Source organism: Podarcis liolepis, assembly GCF_965112155.1.
Source record: "Podarcis liolepis genome assembly, chromosome: 5".
Classification (NCBI taxonomy): domain Eukaryota; kingdom Metazoa; phylum Chordata; class Lepidosauria; order Squamata; family Lacertidae; genus Podarcis; species Podarcis liolepis.
The window spans coordinates 65074641-65095547 of NC_139556.1; the positions used below are offsets into that span (position 1 = coordinate 65074641).

Consider the following 20907-nt stretch of genomic DNA (forward strand, 5'->3'; position numbering starts at 1 on the left):
GAGGCATAATATGTGTGGGAGAGGAAGAGAGTGTGACTTTTGAGATTTAGGAGGGAATTAAAAAAAACCTGCTTGATATTCTCCTTGCAAAGTCTGTGCTCCATTAGAGCAAAGGGGGCACTGCCCCATTAAATTCAATCTACCCTCCTTCAGTCAACGTCCATCTGCCTGCCTTCCTTCTAACAAGCAATCTAGGGGGCGGCACTGCTTGCCAGCTTCCTCCTCTTGTAGAATTCAGCAGGGAGGAGGATGGGCACAAACCTAGAATTAGTTAGCTCTGCCTTTGGCTCCACCTACATTTGGTCTGTGAGTAATGCTTTGGCATCAGCTTCTCTGAGAGATCACTGCTTCTGTATGTAGAATCCACCACACACACCCAAATTCTGAGGTGAGATGGGTGGCTAGTGGGGACAGGAGTTTCTCTGTGATGGGGCCTATTAGGCCTATTAGTCAGATTTCTACATGGTTTTATCTTTCAGGCATCAGTGTGATTTGTCAAGCTTTGGGAGGGCTTGTTCCATGAGTTTCTAGCTATAACCAATTGGCGCTGGAATCACAGAACCATAGAATTGCAGAGTAACGAAAGTGATTGAGGTCCTTCCCTTGATCTAGGCAACCGTGTGTGTGTGTGTGTGTGTGTGTGTGTGTGTGTGTGTGTATGAAAGTACCGTGGTTTCCTGGATGTGATGCTTTTAGAATAAAAGTGCTCCCACTTACATTTCCCAACTGGCTTCTCCATTTTCACATCATATTCCTTGCAAAAAGTAGACATGAAATGAGAGGAAGTGCTAGAGGGGAGGGTACTCATGCTCTCTTCTCCACTGGCATCTTAAAAAGAAATCACACGCCCCGCCCAATCTTCTCCCCCTGGTCGTGATGCCTGCAACAGAGTTTCCTCACCTTGATAGCACAGCTGCTCCCAGCGAGCTCAGCAACTTCCCCTCCTTTCAGTTGCTGCCTCCTCTGGCTTGCCCACCCACTCCTTCCCCCCAGCTGCAAATCTCCTAGTGCCAGAGTGGGCAGGGGACAAGAGGCTGCTGCTGTTGAGAGAACGATTGCCGGCAGCATTTCTTGCAGCTGAGATGGGAATCCCACTCAGCAACAGCCAGGGATCCAGGGAGCAAAGCTCCGGAGAGAGTAGGAAATGGATTGCGGCTCCGACTTCTGGGGGAGAAAGGGCACCTTTGATCTCCAGCCTGCTAAAATATTTGCAGTGCTTTCCCTCCCTCAGCCATTTCTCAAAGAGAAATCCTGAAGCGGTTACGTAATATAGTCATCCTCCCCTCACCCGCACACAGAGCACTTGAAGGGCGTTTGGACTCTCTGCCTGTTGAGCCCTTGAAAGTCACTCTTGCTATCTAATCTGCACATGCTGTGGGCGTTGGAGCAGTTGCACCATGACAAAGCTTCATCACCCCCTCCACACACACTGTCAGCCGACAGTGATCTTGCTAGACACCCTGAGTGCGCTGCTGGAAGGCACGGTTAAAAAAATAAAAATGGTACAAACTAACTGCATGTGCACACAGAGACACACAGATAAGCCGCAAATAGCAGGCAGGTGACCCCGTCAACTACAGGGCCTCCGATTTCTGAGAGAATGTTCAATAAGATATCAAGGGGAAATGCCAAAATACTTCCTACTTCGAAAGGCCGATAGTGATCTGTGGTCAGCTGCTGCTGCTGAACATGCCTGGTTCGTTGGTCTGCTTTTAAAAAAACATTGTTTTAACCTGCAGAATAAGCGTCTTGGCCTAAAGTGAGGTTCTTTAAGAAACTGGAGCAAACGACCTTTTGCTCAGTTTGTGCAGTAAAAGCAAACTCCACACTTCTGCTGTTGGGGCACACCTGGGACAGTCATCTTTTAGGGATCAGAAGCAGCACTGATGTTCCAAATATAAAATGCACAGCCCACAGGTACAGCCTCATGACTCTCTTTTGTATTCTCACAATGCACAGCAGTCAGGTTTGAGCAGACCTCAAAAAGGGGAGGGGGAAGCACAGAAAAATATTTTCATGCTTTTTCAAAAGTGTGCAATAGTTTCCTCTTCTGCACAGCAAACCTATTAATCAGTCTCAGGTTCTTCCCTGAACTTCCTCTTTCTTCCAAGCCTGCCTTAAACTATTTATGTTTGCTTTTTAATTTTTCTACAGGGTAGCCTGCAGCTAGTATAGACTGGGACTTATTATCAGTGCATGGAATGAAGAGGTTCTTATGTTTATGCCCAATAGTTTTGCACCCTGGTAGTAAAGAAACTTTCTCAGCTTACATAAAAGACAATAAAAAAGCAAGACCAGCCTTGAACTGCAAGCAATAGGGTGGAAGACAAAAGGAAGTACTTCCTTAAACGGTGCACATCAGGGGTCCAGAAATTTTTTGGGTTGGCAGATCAGATTGTTTTCTCTCCAAATCTGCCAGGTGAGTGGGCCTGCTCAGTCACTTTTGTTCATGAAGATTTTGTGTGTGTTGTGAGCCTTCACGAGGAGCACCCAGGATAGGGGGAACAGAGCCTTTTGCTCAGAGTTGTGGCCAGAGGAGCAGCACACTTGAGTTTTCCATCTTGTTTCTGCAGAAGTGAATCAGTGACAGAGGGCATTGATATAGCAGCTGGGCATTTGGGGAGGGGGAAACATCAGCTGAAACAAGCTATAGTTTATTTGGGCATCTGCAAGAACAATCCTTGCTCATTGGACAAACTGTGGTTTGATCAAACTCTGGCTCAGCATTACACCCAAATGTAGCCTTGCAGTTCTCTTGTGCTGCTTCTGGTAGCTTAGCTTGGTGGAGCTGGTTGGGGGTTTTTTATTAGTATTCCTTCTGCCCAGAGCACTTATGATCACAGGCTCTTCTCTTAGTGTTTCGCTGATGGCTGGCTGAGCCACAAAGCATGTTTTTGACATAGACCAGAAACAGAAGCTCTGGTGCTCAAGACCATAGACTACTAGAAAGCATTTCCTCTTGATAAGCCGACTCTTTGCTGCCAGCATTCTTCTCAGGCACCCGTGACGTAACATGGAAGGCAGCCTTTCTGGGTACAGCAGATGAGCAGGCAACCAGTGGGAAATCCCCCGAGGCTAGGCTATTTTGGAAATGTTTTGATTATAGATTCAGTTTCTCAGCCTGGTCACGATTATGCAGGATGGCAGCATGTACATAGCAGGGATTTTCCTCACCAAGAGAAAGGGTTGTGGGATCTCAGCAGGAAGCAAGCAGCTCCCTGCCTGCTCTAGTTCCTTCCAAATAACAAGAGTGTTGCAATGGCCCCGGCTGTGGAGGAGGGAATCAAGGGGAGTTCATGCAACTCTGCTGTAAATCTTTCAGCCCGGTCAGCCATAATGCACATCAGCTGAATTTTGCATGATGCTCCAAAATCCTTTCCCAGTACCAGTAATTCGATCTCCTGTCTACACATGAGAGGTGGAGGGGGTAACCTTGCTGCAGTGGCGTAGCGTGGGTTGTCAGCACCCGGGGCAAGGCAAGTAATTTGCGCCCCCTAACCCGTGGATTTGCGCCCCCTAACCCATGGATTTGCGCCCCCTAACCCTAACCCCCAGATGTTGCGCCCGGTGCGGCCGGCCCCCCCTGCACCCCCCACGCTACGCCACTGCGTTGCTGTGTTGGAATTCATTTTCCATTTCAGCAAGAAGGCTGTCTGCAGTCTCCAAAGGTTTAAAACATGGGTAGGGAAGCTTTTCCAGCTTCAGGGTTACATAACTTTCTGGGAAATCTTTCTCTGAGGGGGGAGGGACAGGACAGACCTACCAGTGGTAGGTGGGACCAGGGGCAAAAGTGGGTGGAGAAACAAATGTAAACACTACCTTTGTCCAGTAGTCCAGTTTATACACCCACATTCTCTGTATCCTCCATCTAGACAAGAATAATTATTAACGGGCACATTCCAGGCAGGCAAAAACACTTGGGGAAGGGGGCAAGCAGGGCCAGTGAAGGGTGTGCCCTGAGGGCCAAATAGAGAGGCATGGAGGGCTGCATTCAGCCCCTGGGTTCTAGGTTCCCTTGATAAAAGAAACAAAGGTAAAGGTAAAGGACTCCTGGACAGTTAAGTCCAGTCAAAGGCAGGTATGGGGTGAGGCACTCACCTCACTTCAGGCCGGGGGAGCTGGTGTTTGTCCACAGACAGTTTTCTGGGTCATGTGGCCAGCATGACTAAACCGCTTCTGGCGCAACAGGACACCATGACAAGTGCCAGAGCGCACAGAAATGCAGCTTACCTTTCCGCCACAGTGGTACCTATTTATCTACTTGCACTAGTGTGCTTTCGAACTGCTAGGTTGGCAAAAATAAAATTGAATAAGGTTAAGCAAGAAACAGATGATTCTGTCTTCTCCTGTCAATATCACCTACTGATATCTATCTCTATTACCTATCAGTTCTACACCTAAGGTGATCTGCTGCAACTTAAGGTGCTGTATCTGTGGCATTACTCCTCCTTTGCAAGAGATACTGTAAACTGCCTCGTGGTCTTTGGATTAAGGTTGGTATATAAATTTAATAAACAAACCAACAAATGTTGGGATCAAAAAACCATTGAACTGATAAACTCTCTTTCCCTGGTGCCCTACTTTCTACTCACCATTTGGAAGTGTCTATCCTGGTACAACTCCTGCACAAACATCAAGAGTCTCTCACAGAGACCTTTCAGAGGAGGAATTATGCTGGTTTTGCCACAGCAGACTTAACACAGAGTTTTGTGGTATCTTGGTTTGTTTCCATCACCAATGCCAACCTGTCCCTGAGCAACCACCACAGCAAACTCCATTGTGTTCACCACCTCCCAGACATGATTGCAATTCATTTTGTCCCTGCTAATCCAGTGCCTCTGGCTAGCAAAATAGCTCACCTCCTCTTTTGACTTCACTGGGCACTCAATCACGTTATCACAGATGAACGCACACGGTCCCTATTATGGTTCTGGCAAGCCCTGTTGATGCTGCTACAAATCAAGGGCCGACCCTCTTCCATCTATCGTCTCCGCATAAATGGGCAGACAGAACAGATGATCCAAATACTGGTACAACACCACTGCAGTTGGTATAGGAAATCAGTTACCAGCAGAAATGGCCAAGATCAGGGCTCAGGAGCACATTTGCAAACTATAGACACTATTGCAGACGTCACAACCAAGCACACACCAAAATCTATTATACTGGCTACAATAGACTCTTTCTTTAAAGACTAATTTCATGCCAGGGGTGGGGGAAGAAGACCCTATGGGTGCCAGTGAAAGTATTGGTTGCTGCAAATGCACTCATGCTGGTCCACAGTAACATCTGCCATGCTTCCATCAAACACAATTGTTTCGACCCTAACTTCCTTGTTCTTTCTTATCTACACTTTGCAGCAGCTGCACTATGTCCCTGCAGACTCAAACTACCTCTTCACTAAAACAGTTCTGGAATGAGCTCCACTATCAGCTAGATATCCCCAAGACAACTACAAGAATCACACCAGGGGAGAGGAGGGTTGGCTCTACTAGGTCCACCTAAAGACTCAATGACCTTCCGTCAGCCCAGAGAGCCATCATATTGCTTCATGCTCTGTTGCTGAATGGAGTGAGCTGAGCTGCTACACTCTAGCTAAGCTCCTCAAGACCCATTCCTGCTGCACTCCACTCTTACGTCTCCCTGGTGAAATGGAGAATCCCTCTGCCAGGGCCCCCAATCTCCTCCATCACATCATAAACGAAAGAAAGAAAGAAAGAAAGAAAGAAAGAAAGAAAGAAAGAAAGAAAATTCACAGATCCTGGATTCTCCACTGACACAAAAGAACAATCTTGATGGCAGGTGTGTGGACTGTGCACAGTAAATGAGAAGCAAAGGCATCTATATTCTCCAAATATAGCTCTAGTATTCTCTCAGTGCCAGGGAAAGGGAGCTGATGAGCAGCTCTCAAAGAAATCCACAGCTTTCCCAGGGCTTCCAAGATAAATCTTTTGTTCTCCAGAGGGACACAAATTTGGAAGAGCTAAGGCTGGAGACTTTGGTGTTTAGGACCCCACTTACACCTGGCATTCTTTTTGCTGGCCACATCAAAGTGAAGAGGGCCCCCTGCAGCCATGATCTTTGCACAGAGAGACAAACCAGGTCCCTTTCGAAAACCATATCTGTAGCTGCCCCGAGAACAGTCAGTGTTCAGGCTCTGACGTAAGAGAAGAAGCTGTGAAGCTGGAGTCTGGGCTTTCCCTCTTAACTAAATTTAGGATTGCCCAATCAATTCCTGCATGAAGTATCCCAGGCAATTGCAGGATAATTTTATTTGAAAGCATTTTGTGCATACTGATGTCAATACCACCAGCGCTCGGAGGAGAAAGCACACATTTAACTAGCAGCTTCTCCTTCCGATTTCTGCCATTCATTCATATTACTTATTACCACCTGGAATGACACAGCTCCCAGCCCCCACACCTTCAGAACCATTAGTATATCATTAAATCAAAGGGAGGGTTATTAAACATAGATTTATCCTTTTGGAACCATCCACCCCAATGAGAATCAAATGCCAGCACACAATATGCATTCTGGAAAAGTAAAGGCAAAGAGTTTGATATTAAAAAAACCAGTTCTTTGTATTTATGTAAGGCCCTCTAGACAGATTGTGTGGGGTTGTGGGTTTTTTGCAATTGTATTCTGCAACATGTTCAGCAAATAAAAGCAAAATTCAGTGCAAAGAAGGAGCACCATGAAGTACTGCTGATCAAGGGCGATACAAATACTAGGATAAAGACACTCACTTCATCTTCCTGCCATGGAGACCCTTGTCCATTTCTCTTTTTTTTTTTGAGACTAGATAAACCCTCGGTTTCTTTCACTCAGCCTATGTGCTTACAGGGTCATCTGCACAAAGCCTGCTACAGATTAGTATAAATGGATTAAGCAGCAGATTGAATTAGATTCCAGCCCCACCTTGACTTGCAAATGCTGAAGAACTAAATGCATCTAACTTGCTTCAGCTGTTCATACAGCTGCTTCTAGAATGACCAAGCTACATGTTACAACTGGCTGGCTGTATCTTGTTGGGGTTTTTTTGTTTCTTTGTTTTTAAATCAAAACCAGCCTCTAGAATGGTGGGAAGGGTAAAAAAAACAGTGCAAGACTTTCGCTTCCAGACATTTTTTGACTGCGGGGACGAACGATACAGGTCCTGCTATCTTTCTTGTATGACATATTGTAAATCTTTGATTTAGTCTGAAGTGCGAGAAAACTGCCTTTGATGGAAGAAAAAACCCACCAGGTTCATTAGATTGCCAGCTATTCCTAAATGTGGTCCTTTTCCTATGAAGGAAGATGGTAGTGACTGTAGCTGTTTTCTTAGACCTTCCTCTCTACAATGAGGCAAGGAGCTGTTGTCATTTCTAATTAACAGTGAAACAATGGAGCATTCCCCTTGATTTTCCATCCGCTCCTAGCACAACAGTCCTTCACACTGTGATTGATAATACACAGTGAATTGGGAAGCTAATATGGACAAATTAGAAAGAGAATGTGCTGCTCCATATGCTGGAATAACAAGATCCCACTCCCCACAATTTTTCCTATTCATGCTGCTTTTGACTGGGAATTGTCTTAGTTGCATTCTGGTGGTGTGAGAATAGCTTCACCCTGAACCAGTTATCTATCTAAACAGGATACTCTTGCATAAACCAGAGCCAATCTCCCATAGTGGTTAGAGTTTTGAAATCAGGCTACATACATACTAACCTGCAGTAGTTTTCCTCCATAATTGTTCATGCTCATCCCCAACATCCTGCTTTTAAGCTAGATTGATTCTAGATCCTGACATTCACAAGGGCGATACATATTTGAAAACCCTCCTCTTAGGTTATCTACACCTTTTCCTTCCTGCGCATGCTCCTGATGTAGGAAGGAAGTAATGATTGCATTCTTGGTATACACCCACCCACAATGTCACTGGGCAGGTGTGGATACATCTGGTATTGACAGGACAGTCTACATCTGTTTTCAAAAGGAGATAATGCAGATTCTTTTTGCAATGAGCTATTCTCTTTGGAATGAAACCAGTTTCTCGGGAAGCACTTTTCAGGGGTGAAAATATGCAAATAATCTAGATTGCGTGTGGTGTACATGGAACATAGGTAGAGGTAAAGGAACCCTGACTGTTAGGTCCAGTCGTGGACGACTCTGTGGTTGCGGTGCTCATCTCGCTCTACTGGCCAAGCGAGCCAGCGTACAGCTTCCAGGTCATGTGGCCAGCATGACTAAGCCGCTTCTGGCAAACCAGAGCAGCGCACGGAAAGGCCGTTTACCTTCCCACCAAAGTGGTACCTATTTATCTACTTACACTTTGACGTGCTTTCGAACTGCCAGGTTGGCAGGAGCAGAGACCGAGCAATGGGAGCTCACCCTGTCACGGGGATTCGAACCGCCGACCTTCTGATCGGCAAGCCCTAGGCTCTGTGGTTTAGAATTGCAGAGTTGGAAGGGACCACAAGGGTCCTCTAGTCCAATCTCCTGTATTGCAGGAATCTTTTGCCCAATGTGCAGCTCAAATGCACCCTGAGATTAAAAGACTCATGCTCTACCAGAAGAGTGGAGGCTGGTCCATTTGGAAAAGTGGAGCATTGCCCTGCCAGCCTCAGGCTGCCCTCACCCAGGCTCCACCTGCTTGCCTACTTACTTACTTACTTACGACCAGTATAGAGGAGTGGCTGTCACAGTGGCGTAGCGTGGGTTGTCAGCACCCGGGGCAAGGCAAGTAATTTGCGCCCCCTAACCCATGGATTTGCGCCCCCTAACCTGTGGATTTGCGCCCCCTAACCCATGGATTTGCCCTAACCCCAGATGTTGTGCCCGGTGCGGCCGGCCCCCCCTGCACCCCCCACGCTACGCCACTGGGTTGGCCAGTTGGTGTTAAAAAAAGATAGAACTTTTTTATGTATGCTACAACAGCAGCAAGAATACTCATTGCAAAGTATTGGAAGACGCAAGATTTACCCACACAGGAAGAATGGCAGATGAAGTTGATTGACTGCATGGGATTGGCAGAAATGACTGGCAGAATCCGCAACCAGGGAGAAGAGTCGGCAGAAGAAGATTGGAAGAAATTTAAGGACTATTTACAGAAATACTGCAATATTAAGGAATGTTGAATGATGTTGGATTGAAATTAAGTGGTTTCTAGCTGTAATGGTATAAAAGGTTATGAAAAAATGGTTTTTTAAAGTAAAAGTTTAAGTTTCAAGAACTTGGATAGAAAACAAGGTGTTATTTAGCGGTAATGCTATGAGATAAGGATTTGCTGAACAAATAATTTGAACTAGAAAACAAGAAGGGGAGGTATGAGGATGTCAGGGAAATATGTTATTGAAAAATAAGTTGTGAATTTTATGTGTTTTTAATATATATTTTTTCTAATTTTTTTGCATTTTTCTCTTTGTATAAAATTGAAAACTTTAATAAATATCTTATTAAAAAAAGGAATTTATTAAATTTATTATTTGTGGAGCCCCCGCGGGCCGAGGCAGCCGAAGCCCTCTCCCCTTGGGCGCCCGGCGGAGGAAGGAACCACGGCCCGCCGGGCGGCCAGCGGCCTCTCTCCCGGTGCTGGGGGGTGCACGGAGGCGGCGGCAGCGGCAGCGGCGGCTTCTCCTCCTCCTCCTACGGAGGCTGCCCCAAGGTGAGCCCGAGCCTTTCTCCCTGCTCCGCGTCTGGCTGCCTTGCTCTGCCGCGGGGGCGACAGGGTGTGTGTGTGTTGTGCGTTGCGTTCTGCCTCCCGGGGCGGGAGGGAGCATCCCGGAGCCGCCTCCTCCTCCTCCTGCGCGGGGCATGTGCCAGAGGAGGCTCCCCGGGAAATGGCCCTGGGCGCTGGGGGGTCTGGGCGGCATCCGCGGCGGCGGCGCTGAGCGAGGCGAGGAGGGGAAGCTGCCGGCGGGCGAGGGATGCGCGGGCTGAGCGAGGGGCGTTCCCCTTCCCTCTGGACTCGCGCCCCCCCCAGAAGTTGCGCCCGGTGCGGCCGGCACCCCTGGCACCCCCCACGCTACGCCACTGGGCTGTCATCTTCCTCTGCCTTGTTCTCAGTGCTACCCTTATAGTGCTACCTTTATAGAACTTGGCAGGGAGGAGGAAAGGGACAAAATTAGAATGAGTTGGCTACTATTTGGGCTCCCTGGCTTCTGCCTCACCAGCCTTGATGGGTGCCGGCCATCACTGGTGTGTGTGTGTGTGTGTGTGTGTGTGTGTGTGTGTGTGTGTGTGTGTGGAGGGGACCAAGCACTGTGTCTTCAGTGATTCTATAATAAAATATTATTATAGAACTCATATTACAAACTTCTTGTGAGGATGAAAGGGGGAGGACCACCTGTGTTGCCTCAGACTCACGGAAGAAAGGCAGGAAACAAATAAATGAGAGAAATTTACGGAGCCCTATCTTCCTTTTCAGAAAGCACCTCAGGTGCTCATGGTGATCTCTGATATATCTAACCCAGGAAAAAGAGGGTAGTTGTTACAGCAGCAAGTTTTGAAAGGCAAAATAAAAATCCACATACCCAGTCGCAGGATCTGTGTGCTAATAGCAGAATCAGAAAGGTCCAGCTTGACTTTGATCCCACGGTGAGACTGGAAATTGAACAACAACACAGAGAGAAATTTAATATGAGCATGTTTTGATAACAAGATGCATAATAAGTAAAAGTATAGTCATGCTGCTTCTCCTTTTACAACACTGCAAAAATATGGCTCTTTGCCCCTCCACTGGCTCAACAAAAAATTTGCTCCACAGCCTTGCTTTGACTACTGCAGCCTGCTCTTCTCTTGGCCCACTAACCTCTGTCAAAATAGAACTTAGCAGTCCAAATCACTCGTGTCTTCATGTTGCTTTGATCACATCAGATCTCTCCTTAAATACCCACATTGGCTTCCAATCCAGTGCACAGATTCTTTGTCTTTACAGTGGTACCTCGGGTTACATATGCTTCAGGTTACATACGCTTCAGGTTACAGACTCCGCTAACCCAGAAATAGTACCTTGGGTTAAGAACTTTGCTTCAGGATGAGAACAGAAACCGTGCTCCGGTGGCGTGGCGGCAGCAGGAGGCCCCATTAGCTAAAGTGGTACCTCAGGTTAAGAACAGTTTCAGGTTAAGAACGGATCTCCGGAACGAATTAAGTACGGTACTCAACCCGAGGTACCACTGTGCTGTGAAAGCCCCCTCTGCTCTTACATGCCAAGGCAGTCATATTCATCATGGCTACAAATTAGTTCTGACTACCCAGAATATTGACATGTAACATGGTTGTGACTTTCAATGCGCAATGAGAGTGATGACTTTTGCCTACAGCATGCAAGCCTTCATCCTTCTGCATAAGTCTCTTTCCAGGGATTAAAGGAGCAGTGGTCCCCCATCACTGGTCCTGCCCTCCCCAAGGCTGTACAGCTCCAAAGTCCATTCCCCTAACATCAACAAACTGAGAATAGCTAACTAAGAAGAGCATAGACCTTTTCTCAGATGTAGACCTCTACAACCATAGGTTTCCCCTTCTCTGACATCCACGTGCAACTCTTAGATATGGGGGCAGCAGGGAGTCAAAGCCAGGGAGCAGGTGGCCCCACTTTTCCTGTAATCATATGAATCCCCTTCATGAGATTAATGAATGAAGGGGCCTGTAATCTCTCTTTCTTCCTATCAGAAAACTGCTATGTCTAACAAAATTGGGAAAGCTGTAGAAACAAATAAAATGGGATCCACCAGCTGCTCAGTACTGTTACACATTCTTTATACTAATTGTAGGATAGGAATCTGTGACAAAGTCTTGTAGGTACATTTGGTACAAGATCAGGAATGTTCGGGGGGCGGGGAGGGAATGTATTTGCAATCTCACCAAATATTGAAGGAACATTATGTAGTTCTTTGTCAACATCCATGTTATTAAATCTTATTACAATGTTTTCTCAAAAAGTATCTGGGCAGAAGAAAATCAAAAGGGGACAACTGGATCGGATTTGCCAGAGTAGCACAGGGCACTATCAAATGATTGTGCAATGCCTTCCACAGTGCAAGTTAAGAGTTCTCTGAATTCATTCTTTCTATTAGGTCTTTGAAAAATGTTGCAAGCATTTTATTATTATTTTCATATGAAATCTCAAAATTCAAGAGCGAAATAATAGAAAGTGATTATAAATTATCATCAAAAATGTATAATATATTGTTGGAATGGGAGACAAAGGATGAAGAGGTCAAATGTGTAAGGATAAAATGAGCAAAAGATGTGGGACATAATATACAGATGGCAGGCTGGGAAAGATTATGGAGAAATGATATAAAATTCATGGCATGTACGGCACTTAAGGAGAACTACCGTATTTTTCGCTCTATAATACGCAGCAGACCACAAGACGCACCCAGTTTTTGGAGGAGTAAAACAAGAAAAAAATTATTCTGAATCTCAGAAGCCAGAACAGCAAGAGGGATTGCTGCGCAGTGAAAGCAGCAATCCCTCTTGCTTTTCTGGCTTCTGGGATAGCTGCACAGCCTGCATTCGCTCTGTAAGACGCACACACATTTCCCCTTACTTTTTAGGAGGGAAAAAGTGAGTCTTATAGAGCAAAAAATATGGGATATGAAAATGATGTATAGATGGTATTTAACACCGGTTAAACTATCAAAAATGTACAAAACAAAATATAATAAGTGTTGGAAATGTAAAGAGGCAGAAGGTACATTTTACCATATGTGGTGGCAATGTAAGGGTATAACAAGCTTTTGGGAAATGAACTATAACGAACTGAAAAAAAAAGTTTAAAATAACCTTTGTTAAAAAAAGGAAGCTTTTTTAATAGGTATAATTGGAACGGATATACTGAAAGAATATAAAAGTTTATGTATGCAACAACAGCTGCATGGACATTGATAGCCCAATGCTGGAAAGAAGAACTAGTCCCAACTAAAGAAGACTGGCAACATAAACTAATGGAATATGCTGAAATGGCTAAATTAACTGGAAGGCTAAGAAATGAAGAGGACAACAAATATAAAAAAGAATGGGAAATGTTTATTGCATATTTACAAAAGCACTGTAAAGTTAATACAATAGCAGGGTTTTTAAAAAACACTTGTAAGATTAATGACAATTGGAAATATTTAAAGATAAGAAAATTATAGACATGTACAACATAAGAAAACACAAAAGAACTGGGGGAGGGAATGGAGGGAAGTCAAGGGATCGGAGGAATCCCAAAATATGGATTTAATATGGTATGAAAAAAAATTATTTTCTATTTTTTTATTTTTAATTGTATTTGTTTATTAAGGTATTTGAAGATAATGTTTGATTGTGAAAAATAAAAATAAAGAATTAAAAGGGTGGAAAAAGAAAAGGATTGCAAGCAGTTTGTTACTACAGAGCCAAACAATACATTTGCAGAATCTATTGCTTTTGCTTTAATCACTGGATGTTTCCAGCTTATACTTTTTGATGGAAGAGGAAATTTCTTGGATAGCAGAACCAAAAGTCCATTGGTACGATTTCACTTTCCATCTTCTGAAGGCATCTGCTCATCACAATTCTCCCATCTGCATCCATCAGTACCTGTCATCTTCTCATACCTTCTCACTCAAGATCTGCTTTCCCCTAACCTGGAGCTCTCCAGACATTTTGGGCTATGACTGCCAGGGCCATGTTGCCTGGTGTTGATGGGAGTTTTACTCCTAAACATCTAGAGGGCACCAAGTTGGGGAAGGCAACCTGCAGAATATCACTCATTAATCCACTTTGGGGGATGGAATTTGTTGCGGCTTTGCTCAAGAGCTCAATCACGTTCTGTTAAAAGGAATATCTATCTCTCCTTGATATTGGAATGTCTGCTGCCCTCAGACTTGGAGTTGTTTGCAGTATTCCAAATATGACAGTGTCAGGTTTGCTGTTCTCAGCCAATATGAAGAAAAATGGCATGGAATAATGGATAGCTGATAGATACAAATCCCAGCCAGGCTGACACACTGCTCTGTGTAGGAGGATGTAATAGCAAGATCTCTCAGTTCTTCCCCTGCAAATTATTTGTATTCTATTATCACACCCTTGGATATATTTGAAATGCACCAGGAATGGAAAAACACATAATTTATCGAATTCACTGTTGCAGGATATGTTGATGGCCAATAGATTAGATGGCTTTTTAAAAAAGAGTTACTGTATACAGATTCCTGGAGGAGATGGTCTATTCATAATCAGGGTTAGCTCCAGGTTTGTGGGGGTCCATGGGCACAGGATATCCATGGGCCCCTTGTCCCCACCTCCCCCGTTCCACTTTCAAATCACAGTTCTCCCTCTTGAGCACACAGGTTTAAACTAAAACAGATATTGACCAACACGGCAATCCTTTATCATCAAAGGAAAGCACAAATGTTAGCATTTCACTAGTTGCCATTATTATTATTATTATTATTATTATTATTATTATTATTATTACCCAATAATATAACTTAGAGATAAATTATGCACACTTACCTGGGAGTAAGTCCCTGTGAACTCATTGGGGCTTACTTCTGAGTAGACATTTACGTACATGGGATTTTACTGTCAGAGGCAGTTAGTACGAAAGAGACATATGATTTGGAGGTACAGAACTGAATATATCTTATAAAAAGTAAACAACCTGAATAAATGTTATACCCTTTGCTGCAATTAGAAATGTAGTCTCATTGATGCACTTCAAATAAGGAGAAAAGATGTTTGTCTGACAGTGCATTCCTGTTAAGAGGCAAAACTTAATCTCAAATCTTATACACATCCCCATTTGACTCAGTGAGACTTACCTCTGAGCAGATGTATATAGAATTGCATTCTACACTTTTCAGTATTTCAGAGACTGCACATCTAACCATTAAGGTTATACTACTAACAACTGATATGTTTATTGTGGGCATTTTGCATTTAAAGGTGAACCTACCTAATCTGCACTATCTGAAACAATACAAGAACCAAACTACAGCCGCTCTTCAAAATTCACACATCTTTGAATTTTGCAGTATAGCTCTCCAGTCAAGTAATGCTCACAAAAATGCATATACCGAGGTAAAGTGTCCATAAAAATGCATATGTTTGTGAAAATAACATTAAACAACGCATTGTCTTGTGGGAAATATTAGGAAAAAATTGCATGGAAATGGATATTAGGATAAATTTGCACTGAAATGCTAGTACATTTTTCATGAGAATATATATTTTTTTTAAATTGCAAACTTAGATAGAAATGTGGAGAATTGATCTTAACACTGGAAACATAAGAAACTGAGAAAAACCCAACCTGGCAGATTGGCCCATCCTGACTTAGGCCACATTAGTTGTCAAACTCTAACCTGGGCCAGGAGTACCTGGGGCCCTCCAGATTTTGCTGGACTACAAGTCCCACATTCTCTGACCATTGACCATTCTGGATGGGGATGATGAGAGTCCAACAATATCTGGACAGCCACCAGATCTCCATCCTCTGTTCTAGACCATTAGATTCTGGGATTGAGGGAAGCAGGTTGCCTGGCTGGCTGGCTAAGGACACCGTGCGGAGTGGTCAACACAGACAGAAGGGAAGTTCTAGAGCAGGAAAGTGAGAACCAGAGGGGCCACAGGCACTTGCATAGTTCTGTTCAAAGCTGCCCAGAGCAGCAAGGACCAAGCAGGAAGCTCTAAGGCCACATGGCTGATTAAGATGGGCCATTGGTCTCATCTGACCAGAGCCCAGGCAGCATTGGCTGGCAGGGCGGAGCAGGTTGGGGCAGCATCGCTTACCTGGTTTTCCACTGCAGTGATCACTGCCATAAACCAAGAGGAAGAGAAGGAGTGTCATAGTGGCTGGTGTGGTGCTGGTGCAGTGACGAAGCCAATTTGACTCTCAATAACACTGCGCCTGCATCACACCAACCTCCCTACTCTTATGCCCCACCTCCCTGGCAGCAACCGCTGGGTTGGGAAGGCAGAGGAGCAACAACGCCCCCCCCAGCTCCTTCTGGGTTCAAGCATCGTTGATCTTGGCCCAGTAAAAAAAGAGCATCAGATCAATCCCATCTCAATCTCATGAGTCATGAAAGAAAAGTTTCTATTTTAATCCGGAAATCACATTTTCTACATTTCTGAAATTACACTACAGCCACACTGGGAGTTTCTGCTATGCCCCCAAATACCCCTCCTCTATTTTTAACATAACTTCCAGCCTGAGGTAAGAGGCTTATAAAACTTGCTGACTATTCTGTCATTTTTTTGGTTGGCACTACTAAAGGTACTGTGCTTTTACTGTTTTGATTCCCCCTCCCTCCATCCTAAGGGACCGATGCAGCTGCAAACATTTTATAAACAGACCAATTCAGGAAGAAAGCTTTGTTTTTCTGGTCTTTTCCTTTGCAAAATCATGATGATCTTCCCAAGTTAATTTTTCACACTGTGTGGACATAATAGCCAGATGGCTTAGCTGTTCTCGTCTCATAGAAGAATGTCTGCGGTTGGTCTGAAATCAGGTAGCTGTAGACCCAGTGACTGAAAATCCACCAACATAAGCCAGCGGGAAGCAAGTTCAAATCTTTGCTTAGCTATGAATGCTCCATATGTCAAGGAGAGCACCTCAGAGTCAGTTCTTCACTCGTAATGTGGGGATGACCTACGCCTTAAAGGCTGTTATGGGAGTGAATGTGATAGTGACTTTAAAAGTACACTTGTACAACAGAAAATGCTATGCAAGTTATAATAATGGCCAAGGCTTCATTCAGTTGATGCCCTCGTAGGAATAAGGCTGCTCAATTTCTTTCTCATAAAATGCAAACGGAAGGGAACCCAAACACTTTAAGCATCTGAGGAGATACCAGCAGAGAATCAGTGGGTGCTGCTCAAATGGCCCCAGAAAGACAATTCAGAGTTAGGCATTTTTAAATCCAATTGATTTCCCTGAGAGAGTTAAGGATGTGCTTAAACATTTTCCACTAAAATCAATGGAACGTAAACGTGCTTAACATTAACTGGACTAAGTCCCATTAATTTCAGTGGAAATATTGAACTACATGCCTAACTTTCTCATGGAAAGCAATAGGGTTTAAATTTGGCCCCCAAAAAAGCTTTTATTTGCCTGCTAAGTTGAGGCCAATTAGGATACCTACTTCACATGCTGAAGATTTTAGCAAACATTGGAAATAGAGCCATTTTGATTAGTTTTGCTAATTGCCAAGTTCCATTAAGCCAGCGGAGGGTGGGTGGGGATGACGCAATTCCTGGACTAAAATCATAGATTGCCATCTCCCTAGAAAGAAAAGGTGTAATTTGCTTCTGTTAATTTTGTTAGATATGCAAATTTAAAATGGCACATTGCCCAACACCAGTGTTTGCCTAAAAATAGCCTGTAAAAATATCAGTCAGCTTGGAGATGGGAGCATCATGTTAGACCACCATTCAATTGGCTTTCTGAAGGTGCTGTTTCTGGGCAGATTGAAACTTGCCACCTCCAAACCCAGGTTGGGTTGTGCCATCCCTAGTAAAGAACGTTGATGACAATTCCAGAACACTTTTGATGTGGCTCTGTACTGCAGTTCCTCAATCTACAAGCATGTGTTTGCTTCCAGTAATGGGAGGGAGGGCAGGATTGTTTAGAACTACAACCCACGGTTTGCATACACAAAGCTCCCTGTTCAGTTCCCAGGAGGTTTGCTTATGAAGGTATTTGGGTAGCATCGTAACCTGGTTAGGAAAGTCCACTGCTGTCTGTCAGAGCAGACAGTGCTTAATGGCCATATTAGCTGGGCTCATTCTATGGCCTTCACTGAAGTATAAAAATGTGCCAGTATTTGCCATGGATCGTGTGGTTTGAGCTCCATATTGAAAGTGTGGATTCTTAGTTATGAAAACTTTCAGTTTCACAAGAACTGATGGGACTATGTGTTGAGTGGATCATCTACCAGATGATGAAATGATACTGTGACAATTTAACTGACATGCCCAACTTCCAGTTCAACATACACTAGCCACAAAGCACCTGATGATTAGCAGATTTAAATCAGCAGTTTGGTCTAAGTGCCAAACTGGGTGCAAGATGAAACTACATAACAACCACATGCTAAATTTAGCTTGGATCTAATCAACTTGACCACAACAATGCATCATGCTAATTGCCCCTTGGATGATGTTCTGCTTACACACAAGTACAGACCCAATGCATGCTGATAAATATCAAATCTCTGTGCTCCACTGTACCCTGTTTACCTGCCCCTCACCTGTTGCAGACATCGTTAGGACTGTAAGAGTACTGTAATTTGGAATAGGGTTGGTAGGTAGGAAACCATAGTATCATTCCTGGTTAAACAAATACCTCCTTTGTAAGGCAGTACCAGATACAACAGAGCCACAGCTCCTGCACCTTTAATAGCTGTGGAGAAGAGGGAATTTCAGCAGGCAGTTGCTTGTCAAAAGTGCTCTATCCTCTTTTGCACCTGACTACTCTCCTTCTGTCCCATAGTGGGATTGTATAGAATATGATTTGCAAAAGCCCACCTTGCAGATGTGGCTTTAGTAAACAAAACAGGATCAGATTTTCAGCCAGCTTGAAACTATGGCGCTTTTGCATTGCAAAACAGCAGTGGCAAAACTTCACGTGAACAGGTGAAGCTCCAGGACCCTAGCAGGTTAAGGAAGATTCCCATTTTTATATGTCTTAGCAAACCAGTGAGAAAAAAATGTGTGTGGAAGGAAGCCCACATCTCCTATCTCTCTAAACCAGAAGCTGTATTTAATCTCTGGAGAGCAAAGTTTCCCCTGGGAGGGGGCTGCTCTTGTTTCTTCTACCCACCTTCCATCATTCTTTCACAACAGCTTTCCTTCCAGCCCAGTTAACGGACGCTCATTTCCTTCCTAACTAGCTCCGACAGCAGGCACCGTGTCTGTATGTTAATAGCATCAAGTGCCCAGAGTCTTTTTACATTGCACTAGACCCAACAGACTATTAAACTGCAGCTGAATTAAAGACGAACCTCACAGACATCCTGCTGCAGTCTTCAAGCTACGTCCTCCTTTCAGTTCTACTGCAGACCAACTCCCCACACTATAAGACACCAGCCAGAGCTTCGCTATTTGTCTGCAACATGGGCTCCAGTGAAATAAACATGCATCAGCTTCAAGCACACACACACACACACACACACGTGCACAGCTAGGCTGACTGCAATTCTCTGCTTTTTAAAGTGTTTTTCAGCCTTACCGTTCAAGTTGCCAGAAGCTTGCTTTCCTTTCCTCCCTTCCTTTTCTTCCCTTTTACTTAGGAGGACAACCAAATAAACAGAGCAGATGGCTTTGAATGCCCAAGCCTGTCATCTGTAGCCTTGGCCCTTATAATCCAGGAGGCTTAGCTGGCTGGCTGGCTTCTTGGGTGTCAGGAAATGCAGGCAAGCATAGGGGGCAAGGAGGGCTTGGGAGCAATGGCTCTTTTCTTCTTCCAGGCTGCTTGCTGTGCTGTTGTGGATAGAGCTTGTCTTTGCTGGCAACTGCTGTCTCTCTTGGTCTGAGTGCTTCCCCACTCAGCCTGACAGCTCTAGCTACCACTTTTAAGGTGGCTCCCAATCCCTAGCTGCAATATTTTCTGTCTGCCAAAAACAACAGCACAGGTTTGCATCTAAGCTGTACCTCCTGGATCCTTCAGGCAACACGCTGGCTCTGTCTTCTCAGCAGGAACGGAAAAGAGTTCCCCCACCCAGCCACGATTGCAGAGAATGAGCTGGGGAAACATCCATCCTCTTCGACGATTCTCTCTCTCTCTCTTTTTGTTACTTCATCGTGTGCTGAAATGTTTTGCTTGTTAAGGCTAAGCAGGAGTGAGTCTGTTTACACACAGCAAGAGTTCTATAAGACACCCACGGAAAGCCTTGGTGGAGTGTTGTCCCCCCCCCCTCCTAAGCACTCCCTTAAATTCATAATGCAAATTGAATTGCCTCCCCATTTCTAGTTAATTCACTTCAGTTTGACATTAGATTTCATCTGGACTTGTGCAAATGCTAAGTGGGAGAACCCCCAGGCTGAGATGTCAAGGCCAGGTCGCCAGCAGGGATTTAGAGCACAGCTAAGCTCATTCAGGCTGGTTTGGAGGGTGGTAGCCCTCTCTCTTTTTTTCTTGGTGCCTGGAAACAGAATTCTGAACACTGGCCTCCTGTAGCATCCACATGGAGAACGTTGCTGGCTGACAGTCCAGTGTTCTCTATCCTTGCTTAATCATCAATCATCATCATCATCATCATCCCACTTCAAACCTAATTAAGTATCCTGACTTCCTATTGAGGAACACTGTGAACTGTATTTTCATGGAATTCCAGCACCCTAACACCACTACAATGTTCAGGATTGTTTGGAGGAAGTTATGATTGTTAAATTGGATCAAGACTCATTCGAAAGCAGTTTCTGTTCCCAGTGCATATGGGTCTGCATTTGCTCTGCTTCAGCCCTTCCAATATCTATATCCGCTCCCATTATGGGTAGAACTTGGGCATTTCTCTTCAAGGGTTCCTCCTTTGCTTGATGTCTAGAGGCTTGGAAATACGATGTGTGGTTTGCGCATCCTCTGTCACTGTCAATACCTGACTCTCTTTTTTTTAGCAGTTACTTCAAGTTTTGTGCTAGAGAACAAAGAGGAACAGAAAGCTTCCTTGTGGATGAACCTTGCTGAAGAACCTCACTCCCTCATCTTGGGACACAGAGATGCCTGCCCCATGACTGACCACACCCATCCCTTGTTAAATATCTGCGTTGCGCCTGTAAAAAGTCCTCAGAGATCCACAAGTGGTGCGAATTGGTATTCGGAGCATGCTTGTTTTGATGCATGTCCACAGATTGTTAACCATGTCACACAGCTGTCTGACTCCCCTGCTAAGAGGCTTTACTTATTCTGGTTGCACAATCAAGATGTAACCTCACCTAGGT

The 20907-nt window shown here is 44.6% G+C and overlaps 1 protein-coding gene across 1 annotated transcript in view; it reads right to left on the bottom strand.

Annotated features, from left to right (window-relative positions):
* The window catches only part of DGKG (diacylglycerol kinase gamma), a 123196-nt gene extending 102827 nt beyond the window's left edge, over window positions 1-20369 (bottom strand). The window contains 2 exon segments of the mRNA XM_083506384.1: window positions 10521-10590; window positions 19621-20369. The gene's annotated coding sequence lies outside the window, so the exon portion shown is untranslated.
* Between the last annotated feature and the right edge of the window lie 538 nt (window positions 20370-20907).